Below are 7,834 nucleotides of genomic sequence, written 5' to 3'. Positions count from 1 at the left end.
ATACATATAAAGTATATTTCTTCTACATAAGAATTTAATAATAATTGGCATAAGATAGAGAGAAACTTATCTCAGAGCCAAGCAGAACATACCTTATCAGTTTTTAAACTTGTAAACTTTACTGTGAGAAATTATCAAATTGCTTCTACTTACATTTGCGTCAAGATTGAGGGCTAATATAATACTTCACAAATCTTCTCTTTATTTTCATAATCAGTCACTGAAAATGTGAGATTTTATTTCCTTGAAATGTTATGACTGGTGTAAGGGAGATAACTGAATGATATACATAAGGTGTGGTAACCTTGAATACATTATCCATGTAATATAGATGAGTTCATCAACAACCTGTATTAACTTCATTGCAATTAAATTATCTCAAAATACATTACTGACAAAGTGAGAACCTAACATTTAGACTCCTATGTTTAGTGGAGACCTCAAGAGTCATGTAATTTTAATTTCTAAGATGACGCAGCTCTTTCATATCACATAGTTCATATTTTCTACAATGCCGGCATGTAGAGTGCAGCCTTCCATAACCATGCAGATATCATCTCATGCCAATTTGGATTCTTGCGATGGGATGCAAAGTTTCAAGAACAGTGTGGATTTGAATGGAATGAATACGCACTGTGTGACTAAAATGGTTATCATTCTTGTAATGTTGGACCAAACATGGAAATTCCACAGGAGCAGCTTGACAGAAAGAAATAGGATTAATTGAAAGTCAATAGTAGATTATAATTGGGCTTATACAAGTGCCAATGGGAAATGCTGACTTAAGGAAACTGTTCTTGTTTGTTGGTATTCACTGCTACTTCAACAAAAGGGAATGCAAGAGAACTGAACTAACTACATGAACAATTTCAAAGCAGGAGAGTGTAAAAAAAAAGGGACAATTAGAGCAGGACAATTCAAATCAAAATGGGAAGGAATACCAAATCCTTAATAAATTACCTAAAAATTACTCATGCCAGAACATCCCACATGGTACAAGTGATCTATCTACAAGTGTACTTAGAGTGTTCTCTATCCTGGTTTATGGCATGCCTTACAAGAATAAGATAGTTGTTTTTGTACACATGATTTTTCATCTTTTGCAGGTACAATAGCCAATATTTGGCCAAAATCAACTATATTATGTTTACATAACTTATTTTGTTGCATGCATTCCAATCTAGGAGGTAACAGCACATACATAAAGGCATCAGGTAACACAAGTCTATATCTATCATAGCTATAGTTATCAAAAGTCCCCATCCAAAGCCATCTTGTGCTATTTTCTAAAGATTTTATACATTTTATTCTTAAAGAACTTTCAATATTTGACCAAAAGTGTTCAGCACACATTTGTTTTCCTACATCAAACTAGTATAGTTCATAAATGCCGCCCACATGTATGCGTTTCTATGGAAACACTGTGAGGCTATTCTTTCCTTTAGGTATCACGGTACCAATTGTTTTTCCATATACCTCAATGCTAATGTTTTGTGAAATAAATATACTTTCTGTCCTACTTGGGCATGCATGTCACACGCTGTCATATAGAACAATGCTAGATTGTCAATTTGACAATGACATAACCAGGTACTCCATTGCATTTAAGAGAGATAACTCTACTGGAACTAGACAGGGGTAAGAGTTATCTAGTCACAACAAGCACATTTTCAGTCATGTGTACCATATTTTAAAAAACTCATAAAAAATACAAAATATGATCTAGATAGAAATTAACACAAACTCACATGTTGCCAAGAGGCTCAACTTTTTTTTAAGCCAAACAGAAAGTACAAGTCTTACATAATGCACCAATCACAGCTAGTTTTGTTCTTTAATTCTGAATACAATGTTCCATACACCTTAAGCTCCGCCCACCTGGACTTGCGCAATTGGTACCGTTATACCTATAGCAAACCTTAATTTTTCCAATAATCTGTGAAATAGTTCGGGACTGTATAAGTAACAAATATACTTAGTCTCACTTGTGAAAAACAATTTGATGAGGTACTAACCTATGTCTTATATGAATGTGTAAAGAAATGTCATTGAGCTGTTTGAACTATTGTTTTCATACTTTTGCTTCACTATCAAAATCATCTTTTGAAATAAAATGAATTCTTTCAACTATGAGTTGTATCTTATTCATATCAGCAATTATTGAACTTCACATAGGTGATATGGGATAAATCACATTATATCATATTATGTAATAACTAGGTCAAAGGTCAATGTACCAAATAGTATGCACCTGTCCTACTTCAAAATGTACAATTCACCTAAAAGAAAGGAATTTATATTTGTTTGGTAGGTGCAGAACTTAACATCAGAGACAGGTGGACATGACCCAATCTTATTATAAAGTATAAGCTTTGACCACTTTACACTATCTACAGATACAAGAGGTCACTAACCACCAGTCCTCACACAAAGGTCCACCTACCCATCCTCTTTGTAACACAAACAGTAAGCTTTCCGCCTTTGTAATGTGAATAAAATTGTTTCAATAAGCCAGTCAGTCACCAAATATAGTAAATCGCAGCTTGTAAGTGGTTATGTTTTGATTGGGAGGTGAAATTAGGGGAATAAAATACAGAAAAATGCCAAATATAAACACTAAGTATAGCACATCAAATGGAGTTAAAAACAGGAGGAAAGTGTTTATCTAAAAGGGAGAGGTAGCTTATGATAAAGGAATTAAAGGTGGCAAAATCAGCAATGCGAAAAATGAGAAGTGAAAGTTTGATGACCTTACCTTGGACAAATATATGGGGCAGGGCCCAACAGGTCCAAGGACAGCCCAAAGGCAACTGTGCTATAACATCCCTTACAGGACCCAAATTTCAAGTGAAGTTGTGTTCATTTCCATCTAATATAAAAGGGTGAATAATTTAGATAATATAGATACATATAAAGTATATTTCTTCTACATAAGAATTTAATAATAATTGGCATAAGATAGAGAGAAACTTATCTCAGAGCCAAGCAGAACATACCTTATCAGTTTTTAAACTTGTAAACTTTACTGTGAGAAATTATCAAATTGCTTCTACTTACATTTGCGTCAAGATTGAGGGCTAATATAATACTTCACAAATCTTCTCTTTATTTTCATAATCAGTCACTGAAAATGTGAGATTTTATTTCCTTGAAATGTTATGACTGGTGTAAGGGAGATAACTGAATGATATACATAAGGTGTGGTAACCTTGAATACATTATCCATGTAATATAGATGAGTTCATCAACAACCTGTATTAACTTCATTGCAATTAAATTATCTCAAAATACATTACTGACAAAGTGAGAACCTAACATTTAGACTCCTATGTTTAGTGGAGACCTCAAGAGTCATGTAATTTTAATTTCTAAGATGACGCAGCTCTTTCATATCACATAGTTCATATTTTCTACAATGCCGGCATGTAGAGTGCAGCCTTCCATAACCATGCAGATATCATCTCATGCCAATTTGGATTCTTGCGATGGGATGCAAAGTTTCAAGAACAGTGTGGATTTGAATGGAATGAATACGCACTGTGTGACTAAAATGGTTATCATTCTTGTAATGTTGGACCAAACATGGAAATTCCACAGGAGCAGCTTGACAGAAAGAAATAGGATTAATTGAAAGTCAATAGTAGATTATAATTGGGCTTATACAAGTGCCAATGGGAAATGCTGACTTAAGGAAACTGTTCTTGTTTGTTGGTATTCACTGCTACTTCAACAAAAGGGAATGCAAGAGAACTGAACTAACTACATGAACAATTTCAAAGCAGGAGAGTGTAAAAAAAAAGGGACAATTAGAGCAGGACAATTCAAATCAAAATGGGAAGGAATACCAAATCCTTAATAAATTACCTAAAAATTACTCATGCCAGAACATCCCACATGGTACAAGTGATCTATCTACAAGTGTACTTAGAGTGTTCTCTATCCTGGTTTATGGCATGCCTTACAAGAATAAGATAGTTGTTTTTGTACACATGATTTTTCATCTTTTGCAGGTACAATAGCCAATATTTGGCCAAAATCAACTATATTATGTTTACATAACTTATTTTGTTGCATGCATTCCAATCTAGGAGGTAACAGCACATACATAAAGGCATCAGGTAACACAAGTCTATATCTATCATAGCTATAGTTATCAAAAGTCCCCATCCAAAGCCATCTTGTGCTATTTTCTAAAGATTTTATACATTTTATTCTTAAAGAACTTTCAATATTTGACCAAAAGTGTTCAGCACACATTTGTTTTCCTACATCAAACTAGTATAGTTCATAAATGCCGCCCACATGTATGCGTTTCTATGGAAACACTGTGAGGCTATTCTTTCCTTTAGGTATCACGGTACCAATTGTTTTTCCATATACCTCAATGCTAATGTTTTGTGAAATAAATATACTTTCTGTCCTACTTGGGCATGCATGTCACACGCTGTCATATAGAACAATGCTAGATTGTCAATTTGACAATGACATAACCAGGTACTCCATTGCATTTAAGAGAGATAACTCTACTGGAACTAGACAGGGGTAAGAGTTATCTAGTCACAACAAGCACATTTTCAGTCATGTGTACCATATTTTAAAAAACTCATAAAAAATACAAAATATGATCTAGATAGAAATTAACACAAACTCACATGTTGCCAAGAGGCTCAACTTTTTTTTAAGCCAAACAGAAAGTACAAGTCTTACATAATGCACCAATCACAGCTAGTTTTGTTCTTTAATTCTGAATACAATGTTCCATACACCTTAAGCTCCGCCCACCTGGACTTGCGCAATTGGTACCGTTATACCATATACACAATCACGTGGTTTCGTATCAGTCCTACAATACAAATGCGCATTACATTTTCACGCAACAGGATGGACGTAACTAACTCAACTAATTATCAAACTTTTGTCATTGTAGTTTATGTTTTCATTTGTAAAAAATAAAACAACTGTCTGATATTAACTGACGTCATTCCGGTTTCACTCGAAACCATCTGATGTAAGACGTAGACTGTACAAATGCCATGTAGTGAAAAATGACTATGCTGATTAACGTGACAGGCACTTCCGATTGCACGTGGGATCTTTAATCACAGCTACATTGCCACTACTTTTTTATCACTAGAATGTGCAGATAAGAGCTATGTATGGCGTAGATGTTCGTCCAAATACTCTCTACTCTGCTTTATTTCACGAAATTTCATGTTGATACAAATCTTATTGTTTTTTCTAGTGTTCTCTTGAGGCAAACTTTCAGTACCTGACGTGTTTAGTGCTGTATGGCACAACAACATAAATAGGATAATTTTGTGACGGGGCTACCTGAGTAAAGTGCGTTGCACAAGGCAGCAATGCGATAGGTGACCTTGGCTGTTCTGATGGTAGGATTCGAACGAGCAACTTTTAGGCCCTGAGTCCGGCATGCTAAACATTCAGCTACCGCGGCTCCGGGTAATGTTTTTATATGATTAGCTCTGATCACGTTTTTCTTTACATTGATTTAAATGATCTTTTAGAAAAGTCTACATATTCCTCTTTTTCTAAGTGCTCGGAGAGTGTTCAGTTTTCACATTATCTGTTTATTTCATGCAAAATACACCTCTGTCTGCGTGGGTTCGAGTCTAAGGCTCGGCTAGCGTGGGTACGTGGGAAAGCCTGCCAGTAGCTTCTCGTGTGTCGGTGGTTCTTCCCTGGGATTTCCAGCGTTCTTCCTCCACCAGTTATACTGGCCGCCATGTATAGCTTATCCTGTGCTGAAAAATGGCGTTAAACCCATGAAAAACATCTGTTTATTTCATGCAAAATATACCTTTACTGTCACTGTCAACATTAATATCTTCATGCAACTATACCCTTGCTCCGCTGACATTTGCTTACCTCAACCTACCCGGAGCACGCACACAATTCTGATCTCGTCACGTGACAAAGGAATGTTGAACTTTTTTTATCACTACTTCGAGTGGACTCAAAATCCCATTAATAGTGCAGATATAGGAGCACAAGAACACTGACTGAATGTAGTTTTTTTTTTTTTTTTTTTTTTTTTTTTTTAAATAGTTTCATTTTTTTGCGCGGAATCTCGTTCTCCTTCAGTAAATAACAATGCAAACTGATCCAACTACTAAAATGAAATTACCGCACTTTCAGTAAATACTTACCGAGTGAAGTGAAGACATTATTGTCACGAGAAGCAATGCAAAATGTTTTCACCTCACGAGTAAAATAGTAATGTAGAATCATCACAGAGGGATAGTATTGAAGAGACTTCAGACCGTAACATCTTTAAGAAAAGATTAGATGTATTGTGAACTGTTGAAAACTAGTTTCAATTAAAAGAATGCTTGAAACCTCCTTTTGAATTTTTGGCAGATAATCTTTAAGCATTGTAATGGCATCTCCTCATTATATGAACAATTTTTACTATGTGTTCATCGAGAGAGAGAGAGAGAGAGAGAGAGAGAGAGAGGGAGGTGGTGGAAAGCGAGAACATAGGTGTAAGCATGGAACTATAAATTTGAATAAAATACGTAAGGACGTATATGTTTTCTGAACGAAAGTAGGTATAAAATGTTACCACCGCTATGGCTATATTATTAGCATGGCAGTTTGTTTGAATTTTGTCACTGAATGAGCTACTTGGCTGTTTCTTCGCCTCGATTTACTTTAGATTCCTTTGCTGGAATCATTTTTCATCGTCTTCGTCTTCTTTTTATTCATCTAAAGTTTCATTTGTCCTTCTTTTCCTCTTGTTTTACTTTTTGGTGCACTCTTTGGAGCAATGTTTATCTTCTTGACAAGATAGCAGGTATATGTACTTTTGTTTATCTTGTCTCCTGTCTTAGAAGTGCCTTTACTTTCACGCTGAGGACACTCTGAAACCCAATGTCGTTTCTCTTCATGAACATAACACGTATTATGACCCTTCTCTTGTCAGGAATTCCTCTTGTTGAAAGAGTACTTTGAATGAAAATATATAAATCTCTGACGTCATCTGTTGCGGGTTTACCATCGACACAGAAACTTGAATTTATATGAGTTTATTATCTAAGGTGGAGTGGGCCTCTATTAGTCCCCCTCTCTCTATCACCTTATTACTATATTATTTAGATAGAAACTGTTTAAAAAGAGCGCTGTTACTCGTCGTCTGTGTTTCACCTGAATCTGTACAAATTACAAGTAAAATGTTTCTAACATTTACAGAAAATAATTTCCTACTGTGATTTTCTAACTTAATTATTCACAGGAAAGCAGGGGACAGCATCTCTATCGTTACGTACGGGAGTATCATTACAGACAAGAAATACTTAGTCTGGCCCATGCAACTCTATTGACTGGTCATTTAGGGATTAATAAGACTTATCACAAGACCTTGACTCACTTATATTGGCCGAAAATAAAAAGTGATGTTGGTAAATACTGTAGATCTTGTCATACTTGTCAAATGGCAGAAAAACCCAATCAAAAAATACATAAGGCTCATCTGCAACCTATTCCTGCATTTGACGAACCATTTAGTAGAATTATGGTAGATTGTGTTGGTCCCTTACCTAAGACCATGGCAGGTAACCAATACCTGTTGACTATTATGTGTGCGTCAACAAGGTTTCCAGAGAAAATTCCTTTGAGGAACATAACATTTAAAGCAACAGTAAAAGCTTTGATAAGGTTTTTTTTTTAAAACTCAGTTTGGCCTTACCAAGTCTGCCCAGTTTTGATCAAGGCTTAAATTTCATGTCTGGAATTTTCCAGCAACTTATGTACGAATTAGGCATCCAGCAATTCAGATCTTCTGCATATCACCCTGAGAAGCAAGGGGCATTATAAA

This window comes from Sinohyriopsis cumingii, chromosome 14 (genome assembly GCF_028554795.1).
Source record: "Sinohyriopsis cumingii isolate HCF-2022 chromosome 14, ASM2855479v2, whole genome shotgun sequence".
In the NCBI taxonomy this organism is placed as follows: domain Eukaryota; kingdom Metazoa; phylum Mollusca; class Bivalvia; order Unionida; family Unionidae; genus Sinohyriopsis; species Sinohyriopsis cumingii.
The sequence above is the reverse complement of the archived record's forward strand: the minus strand, read 5'-3'. Positions refer to the sequence as shown.